This window comes from Mus musculus, chromosome 18 (genome assembly GCF_000001635.26).
Source record: "Mus musculus strain C57BL/6J chromosome 18, GRCm38.p6 C57BL/6J".
NCBI classification, from domain to species: Eukaryota; Metazoa; Chordata; class Mammalia; order Rodentia; family Muridae; genus Mus; species Mus musculus.
The window spans coordinates 21,588,855-21,612,568 of NC_000084.6; the positions used below are offsets into that span (position 1 = coordinate 21,588,855).

General features: G+C 39.8%; 1 protein-coding gene and 1 long non-coding RNA gene across 7 annotated transcripts in view; one reads left to right on the top strand and one right to left on the bottom strand.

Moving 5' to 3' along the window:
* Gm31646 overlaps positions 1–23,714 on the top strand; it is a 169,103-nt gene that overhangs the window by 108,362 nt on the left and 37,027 nt on the right. Inside the window, exon 6 of one of the 5 annotated variants that reach the window (XR_877210.2) lies at positions 9,948–10,041. The exons of the other annotated variants lie outside the window; for them this stretch is intronic. This is a non-coding gene — a long non-coding RNA (predicted gene, 31646). The remainder of the gene's footprint in view (positions 1–9,947; positions 10,042–23,714) is intronic. 5 annotated transcript variants of the gene reach the window in all.
* Positions 1–23,714, bottom strand: part of Klhl14 (kelch-like 14) — a 122,551-nt gene that overhangs the window by 38,476 nt on the left and 60,361 nt on the right. The window lies entirely within an intron of this gene.

The window sequence follows — 23,714 nt, forward strand, 5'->3', positions numbered from 1 at the left end:
ACTTAGCCTTTGGTGAACACTCAGTGAGCACTTGATAACCCAGTGTTACAATAATTTTAGTATACCTATTGTAGTCTCCTTATATAGAACCAATAAGTTAAAATTCAAATAAAGAAAATAAGTGGTTAGCCGGGCAGTGGTGGCACACGCCTTTAATCCCAGCACTTGGGAGGCAGAGGCAGGCAGATTTCTGAGTTTGAGGCCAGCCTGGTCTACAGAGTGAGTTCCAGGATAGCCAGGGTTACACAGAGAAACCCTGTTTTGAAAAAACTCAAAAGAGAGAGAGAGAGAGAGAGAGAGAGAGAGAGAGAGGAAGAAAGAAAGAAAGAAAGAAAGAAAGAAAGAAAGAAAGAAAGAAAGAAAGAAAGAAAGAAAGAAAGAAAGAGAAAGAGAGAAAGAAAGAAAAGAGGATTGGCTGCAGCCCATCGGCCGAGTTGTCGTCACGGGAAAGGCAGAGCACATGGAGTGGAGAACTACCCTTGGCACATGCGCAGATTATTTGTTTACCACTTAGAACACAGGATGTCAGTGCCATCTTGTAACGGCGAATGTGAGGGCAGCTCCCCACAATTTATGAGGAAAAAAACCCGAAAAGTATGAAAAACAAAGCAAAACAAAGTTTTAGATGTCCCAAAGAGAAACATAGCCATATGCAAAAACTAAGAGGTAAAGAAATGAGGGCATAGGAGACATAGACGATAGCTAGCTAGCTAGCTAGCTAGATACATAGCTAGATACATAGATACATAGATAGATAAGTGATAAATAGATAATAGATGATACACAGATTATAAATATATAGATAAGTGACAGACAGATAGATAGATATATGATAGATATACATACAGATAGATACATAGGTACAAAGATAAATACATAGTGAAAGTATAACAACATAAAAACAGAATTCTAGGCCTTTAGGCCCAGGCTTGGGAATGTGGCCTTTGTAAACGTATGCTAATCATAAAAGAGATAGCGACATTCCTCTACCCACCCGCTTCCTGGGTTCAAAGAGTGCTCATTCAAAGAAAGTCACCCTGGCCATTACCAGAACCTACAATGCAAATGTGCTATTGTTAGAGGCTCTTAGAAGCTGTCTTGAGAGTTAACAATTACCAGGTATTCCTTGTGACTCTTGTAACTTTACACTTCCTTGTGACTCTTAACTAGTATCTTTGGTATCTTCCAACAACGCCCTCCCCACTTCCTTGAGTTTCGGTTTCTTCCTTTAAATACCCCCTTACCCAGCTACTCGGGGCACCACGGTCCTCTACCCCTGCGTGGTGTATGACCATGGGCCCGAGAGCGCTCTTAATAAAAATCCTCTTGCAATTTGCAGCAAGACCCGTTTCTTGTGGGTGATTTTGGGGTGTCGCCTCTCCTGAGTCAGAACGTGGGGGAGCCCTCACATTGTGGGTCTTTCAATAGCTAGACAGATAACATTAACATATAACAATGGGTATATGTAGTATTTGAGGAGAAATACCAAGCAAAAAAATGTATGCAATAAAAAGGAAAAAAAGAGTTATCTTTGATATCTGTTGATAACTAATGAACAGATACCATGGTAAATAATGCCATTCAGACATCATTTCTATCTCCGTTTGGAGTCTCACACTGACAAATGAGAAGTTCTACTGTATCTACTCTGCTACAAGCATTGCCCCTGGACAATGTATGAATGGCTACTTAGTACTTACTCTTTAATAAAACACCTAATGAACTGTCCGTTCTCCTCATGCGGTGTCTAAGCATCAAGGGTTGATGAAGCTCAAATTCGTCAGGCCTGTCTCCTTTGTACTGTTCCCACAGCTGATCATCCCTCATGTCCTTATTTGCTTGATAACTCAGCTTAGATTCTGTAGCTTTTCTTTTTTTCTTTTTTTTCTTTCTTTTTTTTTTTTTTTTTTTTTTTTTTTTTTTTTTTTGGTTTTTTGAGACAGGTTTTCTCTGTGTAGCCCTGGCTGTCCTGGAACTCAGAAATTCGCTGCCTCTGCCTCCCAAGTGCTGGGATTAAAGGCATGCACCACCACGCCTGTAGCTTTTCTTTAGAGTGATTTTCTGGCACACACACTTTGCCCTCATGTCCCTTTCCACACTCTGCATGGCTATATTACAAAACAAAATCACATGCCTGTTCCTACACAGCTGGTAGTGGCTAGAGAAGGCTGCATCACTGGGACTGTTAATCTTCATGGTCAATTTGATTTGGTTGAGAGGCTCCTAGGATCTTTTTTTTTTTTTTTTTTTTTTTTTGGTTTTTCTAGACAGGGTTTCTCTGTATAGCCTTGGCTGTCTTAGGATCTTAAAGCCTGATGCTTGGTGCTTGGTATGTCTCTGAGGGTGTGTCCAGAGGGGATTAACTGAGAGGATAAAGCCTACTAGGAATGTGGATTGTACCACATCCCATTGACTGGGGATTCTGGATGGAAGAGAGAGGGGAACAAGAGAAAGCTATTCAACACATACACCTGGTCTCTGCTTCCTGGGTCTTTGTTCATTCATGCCCCTGTGTGCCAGTCTGAGATATCTGAACCAGTGAGCCGAAATAAGCTGTTTCTCTTAAGTCCTCCATTACAGTGATGAAAAAGAAACACAGTGTGAATGAACATCAGCTGTGCTTCAGGTGACCCAGCACCCATTTTGTTTTAATAAATAAAGTTTTATTTGCTAATAGCCACACTCAATAACCATTATAGCCAATGACTACTTTTGTGCTACCATGGAAGAACTGAATAATTGTCATACAGACTTAGTGTCTCACAAAGTCTAAAATATTTACAAGAATAAGTTTGCTTACTCATTCCACTTTCACACAGTTTGTTTTTCCTGAACTCTAGCACCTACCTGGCTTTCTTCTGTTTGAAAGGCACACTTTCTGTTTCTCTGTGCAGGAACACATTTAGAAACGCACTCCCACAGGTTCCCAACCTTACACGTAACAAGATAACACTTAACAAGGTGCCATTATACACCATCTTCTCTTTTGTTGCTGTGGATGGGCTGTCAGTGTTTACCCCCAAAGTCAAGCCTTCCACTGTGCACCCAGCCCCATTTCTTCTCAGCCACTCAAGGGTATTTTTCCCACTGATTCTTTCGTGTCTTGCATCACTAACTTTTCCCTCTTTATCAGCTCTCTCCTAGCAGCACAGAGGTATGCCTTTACATTTCACCTCAGAGAAGGATGCTTCTTCAATCAATACTCTCTTCTTCCTACCAATTTCATGTCTCTTCTTTCTTTACATAAATCACAAAAGTTGTCTTTATTTGAAGCATTCAATCTCCTCTTTTTAGCCCCTTCTTTATTATCACTGTTATTAAGTTTACTTATTCACTTTACAACCCCATATCAGACCTCCCTCTCCTCCCAGTAACCTCTCACATAAGTACTCTCACAATTTCTAATTAGATGGTTAACTCTACCATTCTACAGAAGCAATTGCTGTTCCATTAATCCTCAGGTTTCTAAATGCAGTGCATCTTCTATGATCACCTCATATGACGGTGATCTGAAGCACCAGACACCAGAGACCTGAACTTTGAACTTTCTCTGGATCTGCTTACCTGATAGGCATTTTCTGCGTTTATGACTTTAAATTGTTTTGTATTACAACTGTTTATCGTTTTTATTTATTATATGAATGTGTGAATTTGTGTGTGTACATATGTGGGTAAGCATGCCATCATACATGTGTGGAGGTCAGAGGACAACCTGTGTGAGTTGGTTCTCTCCTTCCATTGTGTGGATCACAGGAATCAAACTCAGGTTGTCAAGCTTGGCAGCAAGCACCTTTAACTGTGGAGACATCTTGCTGGCTTTTCATCTCCACTCTTCATTTTACTGAATATTCTTTGTGTTCTCAACTAGTGAACTCTGTCTTGCCCTTAAGACTTTGTCTTCATCCATAAACTGGGGTCTTCGGTGATCTTCCAGCTACATGGCTATATATATATATATATATATATATATATATATATATATATATATATATACGTGTGTGTGTGTATCTTATATATATATATGTATATATATTTCTTGTCTGACATCTAATGAAGAGTTCCCCCAAGACACCATAACCTCAAGCATACCCTGGTTTTCTCATTCAAATGCACTCCTTGTTAAACAAATCACTGTAGACTTTTTGTATTAATTCACAAATACCTAAAATGGATCATATTATCTGTGCTTTTCTTTTCTGTCACCATGGATACATGGTAAACTTTCATTTTAATAAATATAGACCTTCATTAGCTTTGAACAGTGCAATGCTACCTTTTGTATGGCTAAACTTATTCAGCAATCTCATGATAGTTAAACAATTCAGGACTGAAATCTTGCTGTTACAAACAATAATGAGAGGATTATCCTGTAATGTGTAGATAATTGTTTCCTGAGAATACCTCAAAGTGAGGCTATAGAACTCAAGACCACCAAGACTATTGCATGCCTTAAAACATACTGTTTTAGATTTACATATATGTTTAAATATAGATAAGTACATTTTTGCACATTCCTGGATGAACGGTAAAAATTATACAATGAATAAATTATAGGTGGTTTCTTGCTAATTACATTCAAAACAGCTGTCAGGAGTCCAGATTATGTAGAGAAATTACATACTGAATCTAAAGAGCATGTATCTCGAGCCTGTGAAGCTAAGAAAAGCTATAGTGTTCACTCTATAGCCCTGTAGAAAACTACAGACCGGCAGCCACTGCTTGGGTGGTAAAGATTCATAGAAGGAATGGACCCATTTAGCGTGTGATCACAAAGGAAACATATTTTCTCTTTCATCCAAGTAGCTCACTGCATCATACAGCAGCATGCTATACTGGTAGTATTAATAATTTGGGTTCTAGCAAACTCATAAAGGCTCTCATTAAAGCAGAGTCATTATAGATTCATGATGGAAAAAAAGTGGGATTTTAACTTCGTTTCCTGGATTTTGACTTCTGGTGGAAGTCATGGCGTCCATGTCAGCTTTTCTCAGACCCGAGGAGGAGAAATGCTGAAGGAAGAAGCTTGTTAGCTGCCAGGGCTGCAGACACCCTTTATTGCTTCCCATTCAAACGCATTTTGTCAGTGCAGTTCTCATCTGAGCCACTAGATGGTGGACACTGTTCTTCACTTCCCCCCCAGGAAGCGGCAGCAAAAACTCTGCTCAGACACTCAGCCCTAAGACCACAACCAACAACAGCAACAAAAGGGAAAACTTCTCCAGTAAGGCAGGACTTAGGGATGTACTAGAAAGTCTTGTGCTTACCTATTTTTATGTGTGTTATGCTAATTTGGACCATACCGTTAAATATTATTTTATCTTCCTAAATAAATTCCAAATATTGGAGTAGGACCAACATCTATTTCTGATTCTTTAGATATTCTCAACAGCCTGCTCTTTTAATATATTTCTGAAGCAACATAAGATAATTATTTTTATTTTTCAAGAGTTCATATGGACAGATCCTAAGCATGGGTGCCCTATGTTAAATTCTTAAGGATAGATTTTTATTAAAAAAAAAAAACGCATTTGTCAATATCTTGGAAGATTTTAAGATTAAGTCCTGTGACATCTACATTGCAAGAATGAAATAGGGTAGAATGTAATGCTGACATCCAGCCCATAAGCAACTTTAATCCATGTTTCAATATAAATCAGCTTTCCTGTATTGGTAAATGATTCTTTAGTTGACTTTAATTTGGTTATTTACTTTGATAGTCAATATTTTCATTCAAGGGTTAAATATTATTAAGCCCAGTTTTTAAAATGGAAAGTTGATTTTACTTAAGAAGTAAACATTTTAGAAAAGTTGGCAGAACACAGTTCTATTGCTTACCTTAAAGCATGCCTATGATTTCATACATGCACATACATGTACCTGTAGATGCTATGCTCTTAGTAACATCCTGATAGTGTTTACTTTTTCCTGACTTTGTAATTACAGTTTTCTCATTTTGAAAGTGGTCGTTTTTCCTTCTTCATCAAAAGGCATCCTCTCGCAATTTTTTGCCAGTTCACATATGTTCAACCATTATGTATTTTAAGATCTCCTCTCTGTCTCTCTGTCTTTCTCTGTGTCTCTGTGTCTGTCTCTGTGTCTGTGTCTGTCTCTGTCTCTGTCTCTCTCTCGCTCTCACTCTCTCTCTTTCACTCTCTCTCTCTCTGCCTCTCCCTGCTTCTTCCTGGGAGATAGGAGCTGTACTCCAGCACTCTGAAAGAGCAACAAATGTCCTTAATCACTGAGCAACCTCTGCTACCTCAAAAATTTTGAAATTAATTAATTTAAATGTGCATTTTATTCTCCCTTGCCATCTTAGCCAACACCCTTTATGGATTGTACCTCTCAACTAAGCCACAAGTAATTTTTTGAGCCTTTAGCAGTCAGAGATGATGATGGCAAGTCTGTGTGCTCACTCGTTGTGTAGAAAATCACACTCAAGTCAATCGGAGCATGTGGGCTGACAAGGGATGCTCCAAGTTCATCTTCTGTGCACATTGATAAGATGAGATGTGCTGTCTGTAGGTGGACCTTCAATTGCAAAGATTGGAAAAGTCGACAAGATTACTAAAAAGGCCACAGTGGTGTTTCTGATAGCACACACTAATTTTAAGCTTTCATCCTCTGAATTCCATTCATCTGACATTTTGACATCATTTTGAGGGGAACATTTTTATTAACTGGGAAACAGGATTTCATACAGGATAATGATGCACGATGACTGTGTTTTAAAAATACAGTCAACTTATGATGATTCAATGATTGACCAGTGGTTTGTTGCATCTCTTGCTCATTTATTAGTGTTTCTTTTGCCATGCTTTTGGTAATCTAATTCTTTGGAGAGTGGAAAGAGGCAAAGGACAGTAGTTAATATGAGTAACTGGGTCAGATATCAGCTATGAAAAAGATTTGGTTTTATTTTGTGTGCAGAAAGAATGTGATGGCTAAGGTTAAAAATCATATAACACACCCATATGTATATGTGTATATATATTTAATTTTGGTTTACTTTATCTCCTTATCTATCTTTGAAAAATGGTATTCATTCATTCTGTTAATTGTGTATTCACAGAACTTATGGATTTACTCTTTATGTGAGACAATGAGCTTATAAAATCCTGTGTTCTTAGAAGTGAGTCTTTAGTTCTTTTCTCTGCCCAGCTCTTTTCCCCAGATCTCAATGATGTGGCCCACTTACATGCTGACTTCTGGATTTGTGTTTCTAACCCTTTCTCCTTTGTTGAATAAATGCATTTTCTAGAACTATCTGAAAATAGTTCCTGAAAATATCTTAGTCAATATTTCTCTTTCTTTATTGATATATGAATGGCTCCGAAAATTCCATGCGTAAGGCTGACTATTGCACCTGTGCGCGCGCACACACACACACACACACACACACACACACATACACTAGCAAGTTTGATACCAAATCCAGTCTTCCTACCTCTGAACATGCCACATCTTGCTCTTTGGCTCAATAGTATCAACTTTTGGTCAACCAGCAAGTTTGATACCAAATCCAGTCTTCCTACCTCTGAACATGCCACATCTTGCTCTTTGGCTCAATAGTATCAACTTTTGGTCAACCAAAGCTTCTCACCTTGTATTGCCTAGTAGTTAGCAAGTGATGTTTAATTCCACTTATGAAATTACCTTCAAATTGGCTAATCTTAGCTTCTGTAACTATCACTGTAAATCAGGCCCTTATTAGCCTCTGCCTGGATTGAGTAATAAATGGTTACCCTGGCTCCAATCCCTCCTCTTCCAATTCATCCAAAATTAGCTTCTTAAACACAAACTTAATTATGTTATTTTCCTGCTCAAAGATATTTGGTGGCTCCCTACTGACTGCAGTATAAGATCCAAATGTGTTTCATATAATCCATTACACCTGATCTTAACTCACCTTTTTACAGTTCCCAACTCTGCCATTTCCTAAATTGAAAATGCAATGTCACAGTCTGTCACAGTCTGCCTCTGTTCAGGCTGTCCTCTCTTTGCTGGATACAGTGAGGATGTATCACACTTGTGGGACACTTTTCAGTGTAGAAAGGACTTTCTTCCTCTGAATTTAAAGCTGGTAGAACTTATGTTTCTAAATATGAAGATGACCTACCTAGCACTCTGATCTCATTGATACTTAGCAGGAAATCTCAGAGATTAAACACCAGTGGGCAGAAGAAAACAAAACAACCAAACCAAACTATCACCACGACTACCAGATAAAGATGAAGAAAATGGACTCAGAACACAGGTTTCCATCAGTATTTAATATTACATATTCTAATCTAAGAAATTCTTTTATATAGACAGCCAACTTATGTCATATACTTTTGATTTATAACAATAGTTTGAAACATATCAATGTTTCATTCATAGCCTCTGTGGTAATCTCCATCCTATTTAATAGTGATTACTGAAAATAAGGGCCCAATCCAAAACAGTTCATAAAAGCAATACCTACTGATATCAAAATGCACCATACATAGGGCACCATAACTTGGCGGAAGCATGGACTTTCAACATCTGCTTAGTCCCTGCTCTGCAACATGAAGGGTACACAGGGACATTTCAAAGTTTACCCACAAGTTCTGAACTTGAACGGTATCTCCATAGCTCATGAATCCACTGCCCCCAAAGCGCCAAAGTGCAGGATGAACTTCTAATATTCTGCTTGCAGCTAACAATATTTTGAGCCTCCCAGTATAGCAGTTTATAAAGATGAGACAATTCACTGTATAAATAATATGTTGGGGTGAGATGACTTTGATATCAGTTTATTGATTCCTGGGATGGCTTAAGCTGGTCTTACTGTTTAGGGACTGCTTGCTCAATTTTTCAATAATTACTACATGTGCCTGACAGATTAGCTACAACAACAACAACAACAACAACAAGGCACAATATCCTTGCTTCCAGTTTAGGAAGGGAAGCAGACATTTGAGTGACTATGACAGCAATCATCTTTCCAAGTGTAAGCAGGCAGGTTATATGACGAAATGGAAGAGGTAGACTGTATGCTATTAGAGGTAGGTTTGGAGTTCCTAGATAGAATAAATGTAATGCAAGTGATTTCTTAACATCCTGTATCAACTTTAACTTGGTGTTCTAGAAAGCAAGTTGTTTGTGAAAATGATAGAGATCTTAATCTGAAATTAAATAGACAAAATGCTCTACACTGAGAAGAAGGTGTGAATAGTGGCCCAGAATATTGGGAGGGCTCTCTTTCAGAAATCTGTAGGACTCAGGTTGGAAACATTGAAGGAAAGTATGTGAAAGAGCAGAAATAGCAGAAAATGAATATGAGGAAGTTGAGATACCCTGAAGTGGGTTTTATCTTGGATGTCTTTCGAATTCATTGACAGATTCTACCTTTGGGCTTGACAGTGTGAATGGAGCTGAGAAGTGAATCAGAATGGATATAGAAGGTAACAGTGATAGCATTTGTTGATGAGCTATGGAGGAGTTGGAGAAGAGGCTTCGGGGATGATGCAAATATTTAGTATGGGGAAAGGAAGATGCCATTTTCTTAATAGAGAACAACAAATATAGAGTGAATCTGGAGGCCTGGTGTCAAGGACAAATGGAAATGGTCAGGAGCAACGCAGCAGGGTTTCTCAAGAGAGAGGGATTTGAAAGAAAAATCATCACCAGCTATTATCGAAACCACAGCACTGGCCGAGTATACAGAAGGAAGAACACTAGGGATGACATTCTATTAAACACTGGAACTTTAAGTTGGAAAAGGTATCAGAAAGATACTCAAGAAAGCACAGCTTTCCCAAAGTTGTCTTCTCATTAATGACTGTCACCAAAATGAAGGATGCACAATCAGTCCTAAAATGTGCAGAATAGGTTCTCTCTGGACCAGAAATCATGGCTTCCATGGCACACCAACCATGTTGAACCATATGTTCAAAATGGCTGTTATTCTCCTTTTCTTCAAGTTCTTCATCTCATCTTCTGGAAGCATGAGGAATTTAAGACTGGACATATGAGCATCTGACAAGATGGAGGACAGAGAGGAGGAAAAGTTGCAAGGTAAGCAAAAGAGATTTGGGGTAGTAAGGTTCTTCTGCCCTGTGAGTGAGGATATAATGATGTGATAAGGTTGGCTGCTTTTGTCCTTTCTTGACCACATTATGGTTGTTCCCGAAAATCTGGGCACTTAAATTATACAAGCAGGTAGAGGATAAAAACGTAACAAAATCTACCCTTGAAATTCTGCCCAGAGGAATCCTGGGTATATATGATTGACTGTAAAGCAACCTTTACCTGTGTACAGTGTGAGATAAGCTGGTGGCAAATGGAAGGGTTTCTCTGATGCCCTAATGCCTGGCATCAGAAGAAAGCATAACTAGTGAGTGTAAATGTGTCTGATAGGAGCCATGTACTTAATGTGGAACAGAATGACTTTCAGAAGCACGTGTGGTGTTGCATGTATATGATGGCAACATGAGAGAGGCTGGGACAGGAAAATGATGTTTTTGAGATGAGTCTGGGCTACATAGCAAGTTTCATGCCATACTGGGCTATATAGTGAGACAATGTATCAAAGGATGACTTTAATATTTGATTTTATTAAAATTAACACAAGCACCAAAGCAATTCCGGGGGGCCTTGATACCCTTGAACATCTGGTCACTTGTTTTCTGTTCTCCAAAGGGAAGCAACCCTCTTCATAATTTTGACAGATTTCTTCTTTAAAGTCAAGCAAAGCTAATGTCCATTCATAGCAAAAGTAATAAGAAAAGAAGCAGACTCCTCAGGAAGAAGTAGAGAGGATATAGACCTGGAGTCCCATTTGGGGTACCAGATGATACCAGAAAAATAAAAGAATTTAAGAATGGACCCAAACAGAAGTTGGAGGACAATTTCATTAGAGCTTAAAAGAAAAACTCCAGAGCAGGCAAATTATAAATCACAGAAGCTTCCAGAAGAGTTGAACAGAGGAGAGAAAGAAAACAAAACAGCTATAGGTTTGAGTTAAAGCTCCATGGAGATCAGCCACATGGAGGACAGCCAGCCAGTGGTGGAAAGGGAGGATGCAGAGCATGTAGAGGTTGAAATGAAGATGGTCCCCAAAAGATAACATATTTGAATTCATAGTCATCAGAGAGGAGAAGTGTGTGAAAAGGATTAGAAGGATTAGGAGGTGTGATGTTGTTGAAGAGAGCTATGTCACTGAGGGTGGGCTTTAGGGTTTCAGATACCCAGCCAGGTCCAGTGTCTTTTTTCTCTGTCTGCAAATCAGGATGTCTCAGCTATGGCTCCAGTTCTGTTCCTATCTACTTCATGCCATGGTGATCATGGACCAAACCTCTAAAACTGTAATGAAGCCCCCAATGAAATACTTAAAAAGAAAAGAGTTGCTTTAGACATGGTGCCTTCTGTAGGGGAATTTTAATCTGGAAGCATGGCTGCTCTGGCAAGGGATCACATCCAAAGATAAGATCCAGCCAGAATGCAGACTTGCCCTGGATTATTTTATGATATTGCCAAACTACAGACAGGCCCTTAGTACACATTTTTAAATCTCTAACAAGGTAAAGTTAGTTTGTAGAAGGAAACAGCCATGTATGAATGTGCTATCTAATTTGGGGGCAGACAAAGTGATGAATCAGAGAAAGATTTGACAGAATAAGTGAGATAGGATACATTCAACTCTCAGGAGAATGTACAGGAAAGAAAGGCTACTTAAGAGGACAGTGAAGGAAAGAGAGAGCCTAAGAGAGCAGTGCAGAGAGGGTAGGGAGATAAAAGGCAAGGGAGAGAGAGGAGGGAGAGAAATGGAAAGGGAGAGAGAGGGGAGAGAAAGAGGAGGCAGCTTTACTAAGACAGTTTTATAGAGAAAGGTTGTAGGTGAAGACAGAATGAGTCAGAGAATGAGAATGAACTAGGAGATTGGAACAGATGGCTAGAGTTAGTTTGAGGCCAAGTAGAGCAATTCAGTTAGAAGCCAAAAGAAGTCAGTTTGAATCAGTCAGCTTGGAGAAGAGTTTTGAGCCAGAACATCTGAGTTGAACCATCCAGCCAGAGTTCAGAAAGAGCTAGAAAGTGTGAGTTTACTCAGCAGAAAGCCTCTGAGAAGGAGAAAGCCTAGAGTACCCAAGAAGCATACTCATGCTCTGTCCAGGTCAGAAAGTAAGTAAGAACAAAGGGAAAGGAAAAGCTGTGCCTGTCTGAGTTGGAAAAGCGAGCAGACCGACCCTGCAACCCTCCAAGTGGCTTGTAGGGACTATACTGGGGACAAGGAATTCTGGGGCAGAAAAGAACATTATCTAATTAAAGGCATAATTATTATGCCTATCTTTTTAGCTGTGGCTTGATGTAAGCCTGCTTTCCTACCAGTGATCCCTCTTTCCTGAAGGGTGGTTCCTTAGGCAGGTGACTGATGGGCTCTACTGGACTCACACTTACTGGACTCACAGATTAGAATGTTAGGTTTCTGTCCAGGGCAGGGATTTTATTCCCTTGTCCATAACTAAATAGTTTCCCTTGAATGGGCCTTTACTGATGCTGTTGACATGTTTCTTTTTAATGACTAATTAATCAAGCATTTTTTTTTCAATCTCTTCTTTTTCACATGACTGGATTTCCTCAATTACCAACTGGAAAATCTCTATGTGGAAAAGAAAGTTCCCAATTCTCTAGCTAAATAAATTTGGGGCCATCTTGCCCCAAACCTCCCTACCTTCAGATTATAACCAGAGACCTGATTATCTGTTGACATCCACAAATATTCATGTGCCTCTTTTTGGAAGTGACCGGATCCCTGATTTTTCCTTTAGTATTTGATAGTTCTCACAAGCTTCCTGCTCAAGCCTGTAGCATCCCTCAGATATGCTGCCTTTCGTTGGTCAGAAACATGACTGGGATCAAGTAAATATGAGCAACAGTGAGGCAAGGGCTTGAACCAATGGAGCTGTATGCTGGGCAGGCCGAGCTCTGCAAAATAAAGGAGATGAGGGAAAGCAGCAGCCATTGGCCATTGCTGCTGACACAGGTGTCAGACTCACTGCAGATGCTATGACATAGTCTGTAAAAGTGAATGGCATGTGTATACTCTAAAGCTCAAGTAAACCAGTTTTCAATCCATAGTCAATGCACACAAAGCACATGCTATACTCTGGGCAGTACCTTCATTTTGGAGAAAAAACATGGTGGAAGGGGGTAAAAACTGTGCAACACTGGTGGTCAGAGGATGGCCCTACGATAGACTGGTCATCCATCTTTTGGGGGACACAGTCACTTGTGCGGTCCTCCTGACATGTCCCTAGTTTGTCTATCTCCTTATTTAGCTATTCCAATTTGCTTACTTCTGTTTGGACCAATTGATCCTAAATACAAAATCTAAAGCTTGTAAGGAAGCTTAAGTGAGCCAAACCAGATAACACAGTTCCCAAGAACTGAAAGTATATATGTACTTTGACATTCTCAGTTATTTATTTAGGACTCTGACATGGGGTGGCAGTCACAAATGGTATGCTGGACATCGGATTGTCCCCACAGAGTCACACTCTCCTCTGTGATGTGACTCTGCCCTTCTTGTAGCTGCTTGCTTACAGTTAGGTACAATCGCAGACTGATGGAGGGAAGGGAAAAGGCAAAGTGTTTGTTCTTGGGCCCTACTGCAGGCTGTCCTAATTTGTGTGGATCAGTCTTTCCACACATTTTTGTCTCTGTTCAGTCTGGAAGCTCCCCTCTCTGACCCCCTTCACTTGCCTTTCAGAATGATGGTGGTCAAAGTGCCAGGGTGGGGGGTTACTAGCCCTGGGTGGAGGAGGGGCAGTGTGCCTTCCTCTTGAAGCAGCTCTCTAAGGAGCTCTTTTTCTCCTACAGGATATTGTCTGTTTCCTGCTAGAATTTGAGTTATAGACCACTGGGGTGCCTGACTGTTAATACAACACTGTGTGTTCACCTCGGCATTTGTAAGCTGGGAATTATTTTCCATTCACAATGGCTATGGTGACAATTTCATTTCATGCTGTTTTGGAGACACAGTCCCATTGTGTAGCTGTGACTCGACTGGAACTCACTACCTAAATAAACCAGACTGGCCTTGAACTTGTAACGATTCCTCTGCCTCTGCCTCCTCAGTGCTAGGTTTACCAGTGTATACAACAATACCTGGCTTAGCTATGGTGATTTAAACACTTCTGATATAGAAATAGTTTTCTAAATAATCTGGTTGAAACTAAAAAAAAAAAATCATGTTAGAAAGAGATCAAATGATGTCAGTTACAGGTCAAAGAAATCCTAATAAGGTTTTACAGAACTTGGCTTAATAGAAAGAACGCTGAACCAATTAGGTCAGAAGCCAAGGGCCTGAGCCACAAATTCATCAATTATTGTGTGACCTTGACAAGTCACTTAACCACTCTGAACTTTAGTTTCCAGAAATGTCAAATACGGGTAATAAATGGTGACCTGTTTATCTCATGGGATATTAAGGGGTACCCATTGACTAATAGCTCTGAAAATGCCTTGCAACTGAGAAGACATACAAAGCATTACCTAGAGCTGTTATGAAGATTAACTTCATTCAATAAATAAACATGCACACTTCCAAAGTGTCCTTAATACCTGTCCACAATTAAAATCACAACCAGGAATTAGTGATAAGATTCAGTGGATATAGACGCTCGTGGCCAAATCTGATGAGTCAGTCTGATCCACAGAGCCTACATGGTAGAGGGAGAGAACAGATACTCTTAACTTGTCCTCTGGCCTCGACACAGTCACTGTACCATGAGAATGAACAGGCATACACTTGTGTGTGCTCATATATACAAGCATTACATAAATAAACAATAAATATGATTTTTTTGGTTTTTTATTAAGTATTTATTTCATTTACATTTCCAATGCTATCCCAAAAGTCTCCCACATGCTCCCCCACCCACTCCCCTGCCTACCCACTCCCACTTCTTGGCCCTGGCGTTCCCCTGTACTGAGGCATATAAAGTTTGCACGACCAATGGGCCTCTCTTTCCACTGATGGCCAACTAGGCCATCTTCTGATACATATTTGCATACACTAGCAAGATTTTGCTAAAAGGACCCAGATATAGCTGTCTCTTGTGAGACTAGGCCGGGGCCTAACAAACACAGAAGTGGATGCTCACAGTCAGCTATTGGATGGATCACAGGGTCCCCAATGGAGGAGCTAGAGAAAGTAACCAAGGAGCTAAAGGGATCTGCAACCCTATAGGTGGAACAACAATATGAACTGACCAGTACCCCCCGGAGCTCATGTCTCTAAATAAGATTTTTTAAGTCTTTAAAAATAGTAAATTCAAAGTAAAAGTGATGGTGCATGGGGCTGAGGGAGGCTCTGGACCCAGCTGCCTGAGCTTCACTGCTATCTCACCAGGAAACAGTGATGCCCACGTTCCCAATTTTCTCATCAGTAAGATGGAAGAGTAGCAACACTGACTCCATGTTAACTGTTCAATTAAGAATTCATTACCCATTTTGGTGTCACTCACATATAAACTCTTCTTCCTCAATTTTTCATCTCCTACTTCTTTTGCATATATAATCCTTAAATAGGCCTGGGTTATGTAATAGATATTTGCAAATGCAAATGCATAATGCATATAACTATAAACCAATTACATCTATTGAACTGCTGTACACACTGTTGGAAGGTTGGAACCCCCTCACGATCTATATTTGCCCTCTTGGGGATTCCATGTCTTCTGAAGCCATGTTTGCCTGCTTCTGGTACTCCCACATGAGATCTAATCCTCTGATTCAACTACCAAGTATGAGTCAGGCTTGGAATCCAATGATAGGCATAGTATCTGTCCTCGTGTTCCTGGTAAAGAAATTATTTTGTTTGTGTTCAGAACAGTGTCTGCCTATGAAGTTGACGATCAAGGTCAGCCAATCCCTTGGGAGTCACTTGCCTGTGTGGTATATGGATTGAACTCTGGAAGGTTCTCTGAGCTCAGAATTTGCCTGTTTTTCTCATTTGTGGGATCTGACAAGTTCTCTGACTGTTCTTCGCCCTGGAGTCTTCCTCTAGATAATGGGAGTCATTGAATTGACATCAGAGAATGGTGTGAGCACTAAATGAATTAATACATGCAAAGGACTAGGGCAGTGTAATAAATATTAATTATTAATATATTACAATAACCATTGTTTCATAACCAAGTGGTATAATTTGTGAACAAATTAATAGATGCTTTGTCTGGAGCAGTGGTTCTCAACCTTCCTTCCTAATGCTGAGGACCCTTTAATACAATTCCTGTTTGTGATGGCCCCCCAACCATAAAATTATTTTCGTTGCTGCTTCATAACCGCAATTTTGCTACTGTTATGAATCATAATGTGAATATCTGCATTTTCCAGTGTCTTAGGTGACCCCTGTGAAAGGGTTGTTCGACCCACCAAGAGAGCCAACCCAGAGGTTGAGAGAGTAGTGGCAAACTACAGCCTGCTATCCAAATCCTGCCCTTGCTCTATTTTGCTGATAAAGTTCCTACTGAAACTCAGCTGTGCTTATTCATTGATTGTTCATGGCTGCTTTTGTGCTACAAGGACAAAGTTGAGTAGTTGCAACAGGGACCTTATGGCTGCAAAGCCCCAAATATTTACTAGCTGGCTCTTTACAGGAAATCTTTGCTGACAACTGGATAAACAATGACTGCTAACACATTCTCTCAGAAGAAAAAGTTGGCGGTGGAATTATTTATCTTGGGAAATATGTTTGTATGCATGCATTTGCTATTTGCATTCCTTCAAGTGACATGCTATATTCTGCAAACAAGGAAAACAGACACCCTCACAGAGCCCTGGACTCTCTCTGTCCCTATCAGTTCTGCTTAATGAATTAGCATGCATGAGGGCGATGCTAGGGAGCCACTGTCAGCAGAAGAGATGTCCTGCTATTTTCCAGGAGTATTAATGGGCTTTGTTGTTCTTCCTGTAGACTGTCGCTTTCAACAGTCACATTTACTTATAAGGGGCTGGTTGGAGAGCACACAGCCTATGGCTTGCAGGTTTGTTTTTCCTGTGTAGGAAGCCAGCTGAGCTGCAAAAGGCAGAACTCTCATTGTTGGCTTTATGCAGCCCATCAGCTATCATATTTATAAATGACTAAAACATAGTCTGTACTAGCAACATCTTTAAAAATATGCATTTTGTTTCTGTTTATAAAGTTTATATTTCATCGACTTTTATAAATTGATTTCCATGAAGGTATTTCATGTACTTATTCCTCTCCCATCTCAACTCTGCCCTACAAGTAACAGACAACACACAATATTTCTCTTTGTGAGACTGATTTAATTTAATTTAATTTCATCATATCCTGTTTTAGCTTCATTTTTTTTTCTAACACAGTACAGGAAAGCTAACATTTCTAAAGGTCAAGGAAAGTGACTCAGTGTAGCAAAGGAGTTTGGTGGCCCTGGTCTCCTGGCTTGGTGTTGGGCCTGTGTTTACTGATACTTCTCAGTTTGGGGCTGAGACTAACCGAAGGAGCATGGAAGACAGAGCAACAAGGCCGGATTCACAACTGAGCTGGACATTAGAGATTCAAGTCAATTATGAGAGCCAGCCTGGATTGTTGCCTGCATTATATTTAGAAACCTATTTGCATGTATTTGTGACAGTCACAATATGGCATATCAAACCTCTGTAAATTTCATGATATTATTGAAAGCAAGCAGCCATTGCACTTCTCTTTAATTCACTGTGCCTATCTTTTGATTATTGCTCAGTTGAGGCGAATGACTCAGGTTTTTGACAATAATAAAGAGTAAAAGAATGTCTTTTTATTTTTTTCATACTTCCAATGGGTATTTTTTTTTTTTTTTTTTTTTTTTTTTTTTTTTTTTTTTTGGTTTTTCGAGACAGGGTTTCTCTGTATAGCTCTGGCTGTCCTGGAACTCACTTTGTAGACCAGGCTGGCCTCGAACTCAGAAATCCACCTGCCTCTGTCTCCCAAGTGCTGGGATTAAAGGCGTGCGCCACCACTGCCCGGCAGGGTATTTTTTTAATTAGGTATTTTCTTCATTTGCATTTCCAGTGCTATCCCAAAAGTCCCCAATACACCACCCCCACCCCCCTTACCCACCCACTCCTACTTCTTGGCCCTGGCATTCCCCTGTACTGAGGCATCTAAAGTTTGTAAGACCAAATGGGCCTCTCTTTCCACTGATGGCTGACTAGGCCATCTTCTGATACATATGCAGCTAGAGACACGAGCTCTGGGGCGTACTGGTTAATTCATATTGTTGTTCCTCCTATAGGGTTTGCAGATCCCTTTAGTTCCTTGGGTACATTCTCTAACTCCTCCATTGGGGGCCCTGTGATCCATCCAATAGCTGACTGTGAGCGTCCACTTCTGTGTTTGCTAGGCCCCGGCATAGCCTCACAAGAGACAGCTATATCTGGGTCCTTTCAGCAAAATCTTGCTAGTGTATGCAATGGTGTCAGCGTTTGGAGGCTGATTATGGGATGGATCCCTGGATATGGCAGTTGGTAAAGTTAATGGTTACAGTACTGGAAAACTTCAATCAGATTTATGAATGAATTTGGGTGTTATCTTAAGGGATCCAGTACATAATCATGATAGTTCTTGACAATGAATATATCAGGTAATAAATACACCAGAGTTCATGGAATTAGTATGAAAGGTGAAGAAGTCCTAGTACAGGACCATGGCTGGCCTGCAGCTCATCTATCAGCTTCTGTTTCCCAATTGCCTAGATTAAAGGTGTGCACCACCATACCAGACTGGGGCACATCTTTCTTAGAGATGTTGGCACATAGACCTTACAGCTAACATTTTTTGAAAGAGAGGGAGCTCACAAAAAAGGGATGGTGGAAATGTCTAGTGTTCTGAGAATAAAGAACATATTATGCTAAAATAACTTTTACCAGAAAATAACACAAAGCCCCTGTTTCCTTCCTTCCTTCTGTTTTCAATAGGTATTTTATGATTTAATTTAGTTTAGGGAAGCAAGGAAATTATGACACATACAAACAAGTTGAAGTAACCCATAATTTTAGCAGGATAATTCAGCAGATTATACAATAGATAACACCTAATAGATGACTGAATCAAAGGATATGGAAAAGGCATTTGCTAGAATTCATTTCTGTAGTCTTTCTTCAGTCTTCAATTAAAAGCAAAGTGAGCAGGGCTGGATCAGTAGGTAAGCATGCCTGTGATGGAACGCACTCTGTTTGTGCAGGGCGTACTCCTTTTTATTCTAGGGAACTGATCGAGGAGCTTGCTGACTGTTGTTCTAGCTCCAACTCCTCTATAGCACGTACTCTGCTATTACCAGCGTAATGAGAAGCAGCAAGGGTGCAGGCTCTGGGGCTTTATTTGGTATACATTCTGGCTTTGCCATTTACCATCTGTGTGACCTTGAGCAAATCACTGCATGTCTCTGTGTCTCCATATAGACATCCGAAGAATAAATAAAAGCAATGCCTATTGCTGCAGAGAGCTATTGTGAGAAGTAAACGGATAAATATGAGTGAACAGACTAGAATTTTGTTTTTCCTTTGTATGTGTTCTTATTTTGGTGCAGGAAGTTGATTGTATGTCTAAGAAAAGAAAGGTCAAATTCTGATACCTAGAATCGGTATATGTGACCTGATTTGGAAAGAGCATTTTTAGAGATTAAAATTGAGGGAAAAGGAGGCCATACTATATCAGGGCAGACCCTAAACACAAAGGCACTTATGCACATAAGAGAGATGAGAGAAACATCGGTTATGGAGGAGTGACACAGGGAAGAATGCCCTGCAAGAAGCAGACACACACTGGATCGTGAGGCTGCAGGCTACAGAGCACGGAGGGTTACCGGGAATCGCCAGAAGCTAAACACTTTACCAGAGGTAAAGTAGGAATTGATTTTGTCTAAGAGATTTGCATCCCAGCATGGCTTGGCAGATACTCTGAACTTCTTACCTTCCAAAACAGATAAAATATTTTCTTGTTGTTTTAGGTGCTTAGTATATTACCATGACAGCTCTTGGAAATATATACAATCGGGCAACCCAGTTCCCATGCTGGTAGCCAAAGGCTCTAAGGCAGTGGTTCTCAACCTATGGGTCATTATTCTCTTGAGGGGGAAGTAGAATGACCCTTTCACAGTGGCCACATTGGATATCCTGCATATCAGATATTTGCTTTATGAATTGTAACAGTAGCAAAAATAAAATTATGAAGTGGCAACAAAAAAAATTATGGTTGGGGGTCACCACAACATGAGCAACTGTATTAAAGCACTGCAGCCTCAGGAAGATTGAGAAACATGGCTAGAAGGCAAAACCGGATTCTTCCTTACAATGTGGCTTCTTAGTCTATCTTTGTGAACTTCTGTGAATTTGCCTATAGCTTTTTGGTGTCGTCTTAGGATCCAGTGCATAATCATGATAGCTCTTGACAATGAATATACCAGGTAATGCACACACAAGGGTTCACGAAATTAGCATGAGAAGGCAGAAGGTGAGGAGGTCCTAGTACAGGACCATGGATCCCATGAGGTATCCATGCTTTTCAGTTTAGATTCTATACATGGAGCTTTCACTGAGATGGTAAAGCTTACACTGTCAGTGTTCCACAACCCACAAAAAATTACCTACAAAGAGAACATCAATTGATGAACTGTCTAGATCAGGGTGGTCTATGCAATGTCTGGGAGGCAGTCCTGACTTTTAATTGACCCAGCCCAGCATGGGCACTACCATCTTATGGCCGTGGTCCTCAACTGTGTCTGAGTAAGGAAGGCTGTGTGAGAGCAAGCAAGCATGGATGCATTTGCTTTCTCTTTGCTCTTGACTGCAGATATGATGTTCCTGCATTGGCTTCCCCAAACAATCATCTGTAACTTGGAACTAGTTTAAGCCAGATAAACTCTTTCTTCCCTATGTTGCTTTCTGTGAGGGACATTTCTTCATAGCAACAGAAATAAAACTACAAAAGTTACTGTTTTACTGCCTTCAGGGAAATAGATTGGGTTGAAATGGTGGACCATACCACCACTCATCTTTAACTACCTGTTCAGGGCTGTGCTATCAATACAGAAGCCACTTGCTATAAGAGAGCGGTTTAAACGTAAATTTATTATGGTAAAATGAAAAGAGAAAACTCATTCTTTCAGCCAGTCATATTAGCCTCATTTAAGTGCCTAGAAGCCACTGGTGGCTAGTAGTTAGCATGTAGGACCATATAGATAGAGGGTATCTTCATGACTGTATCAAGTGCTCTTGGATGGTGTTGGATGATATTCTTATTGGAACAAGATTTACTTAGGATACAAATAAAACAAGCAGACGGGCTGTGTGGAAAGAAGGAGGTGGAGCACTTTTAAACTACAGGCACATTGCTATCATTTATCTGGGAAAGCTGAAAACATGACTGTGGTGGAGTCAGTCCTTCAATGGCTGCTCACAAAGTGGGTCTTACTTGTTGAACGATCTATAGTTTCCTTCTTCAAATTATATACCCTTGCCTCATGTGAATTGGATGAACCGTATATATTTTATACAATTAAGTTGCAAATCAATATGAACAAAACTTAGCCTATATCTGAGTCCAAGCATCCAGTAGAGATGTTATCACGTGCTGTCCTTTGACCTGGTGGATATACACTCCTGGCAAAGAACTGGTTAATGTTTCAGTCTCTTTGCACTGTGAAGGAGGTGAGCATTGCAGAGCAACAAATGCGATCAAGAAATCCATGCACTCCGGTCTCTCTCCTCCTCCTCAGATCTCATCATACAGATGAATAAATTGCTATAAAAATACCCAAAATAAAACTAAAAACAATGACTGAATCATTTTTTTTTAATCTCATGCACTGTGTGTTCAGGTAGCAAGAAATTTAATTCCAGTCGGACCAGTCTCCTGTGATTTTTTTCCCTTTCATCTAAGATATTTTTAATGCTCAGAGGCATTATAATGGAAAAGCATGTATTTGTGCCTGGTTTATACCCATCATCCTTACCATTACAACAAGACAAAAGCATTAAAGTAAAATTAATCATGTCAGGAGATTTTAGCAAAAACAAGTGAGCCCATGCATAAAGCATCGCTTTGTCTAGTGTGAAGTCACGCTCTGATTAAAAACATATAATGGAAGGAAAAGTGATACATCATTGCCTTAGCAGTAGGCTTTCTGAATGTGCTTTAGCAGTTCTCAACAGAGAAATGTGGCAACGTTTTCATCTTTGAAGCTCACAGTGACTTTCATTCTAGTCAAATAACTGGGATTCAATCTTAATTTCCTTCCTTAATAAATTAAGACTTTAATGACTAGACAAGGGTTAAGAATTACAATGTCTGGTGAGGAGGAATATTCTGCCTTGTTTGCTAGGCACAGATATAAGGACATGGCTGCCCCTCCTTTCATGAAAGCAACCTTTATGCCAGCTAAGTCCAGTCTTCACACATCTGTTCTATATGTAAACAACATGCATTACTATAGATGCAAATTACACAGACACACATGATTCCTACGGCTCTTACAGTATCACAGCCATTCATAACATATATAATGTATAACATGTAATGAGAATGGAGGTGTGGTGGCAGAGTGGCCATGCATTCCCCAGAGTGGCAGTCAATTTGCCTGTGATACAGCAAACCTCAAATTCATAACAATTAATTTCATAAATGACATCACCATAGGGTCATCTCATGGACTAGAAAAGCAACAGTATCCCTCTATGCATTTTGCTTTCATTACTTCTCACTATGTAGCCCAGGCTGTCCTTGACCTTGTGCAATCCTCCTGCCTTAGCCTGCCAAGTGAATTATAGGCATGGCACTCTGTTTGGCCCTTCTACTTTTTAAAAATGCAGATATTCACTTATAATATTCATTTATCATCAAAACCATCTTTTTATTACTCTTATTGGTTATTGTTAAAGTTATTTCCATTCTCATTTTATTTGAGTGATGCAGGATCTCACTGTGTAGCCCAGACTTGTTTCAAGCTCATCCTGTAGCCTATGCTGGCCACAAACTTTTAATCTTCCTGCCTTAGCCTATTGAGTGCTGGGGTTACTGGTGTATACTACCACGCCTGGCTTGTTTAAATAAGAACTCTCTGATTTTATAAGAATTGAGTATATCTGTGTAATTTGTACCTACAGCAGTAGGTATTTGTGTAACTATATTATAGATGCACATTAGACATAATAAATAGTAAAAATAGGGACACTGTATTAACTCAAGCACATTTAGATTATTTGAAGGATTTAAATATTTGAAAAGTTATATCTGAAAACATTGTAATATAATACTATCTAGAATGTATTTCTAAATGTTTTCTTTACTAGCGAGGCATCTAATTAGCGCCAGCCCTGACAAAAGTTGTTCTGAGCCAGAGGATGCAGAAAGAGCACAAGACAGCTACTTATCTTTACTAAAATTTTCTCATTGAATAAGTGAGAATATTTTACATGTTGCAAAAGTGAGCCAAATATATGCGGAATATGAGATGCTGTGTCATATTAATTTGGGTTTGAAGACATCCTCCAAAGTTCACATTCAATGTTAATCCTCGATATGGGACACAATGGGGTTGGGATAAGGTTATCAAAGAGGAAACTCCATGGTACTGTACAGAGGATGAAGGGGCCACAGCACATTTGTGATGCTTTGTGTTACTTTGGGACTCTGCCAGGGAGGATTTCCCTGGCAAGATCGATCTTTTGACCTTGGACAATAACTG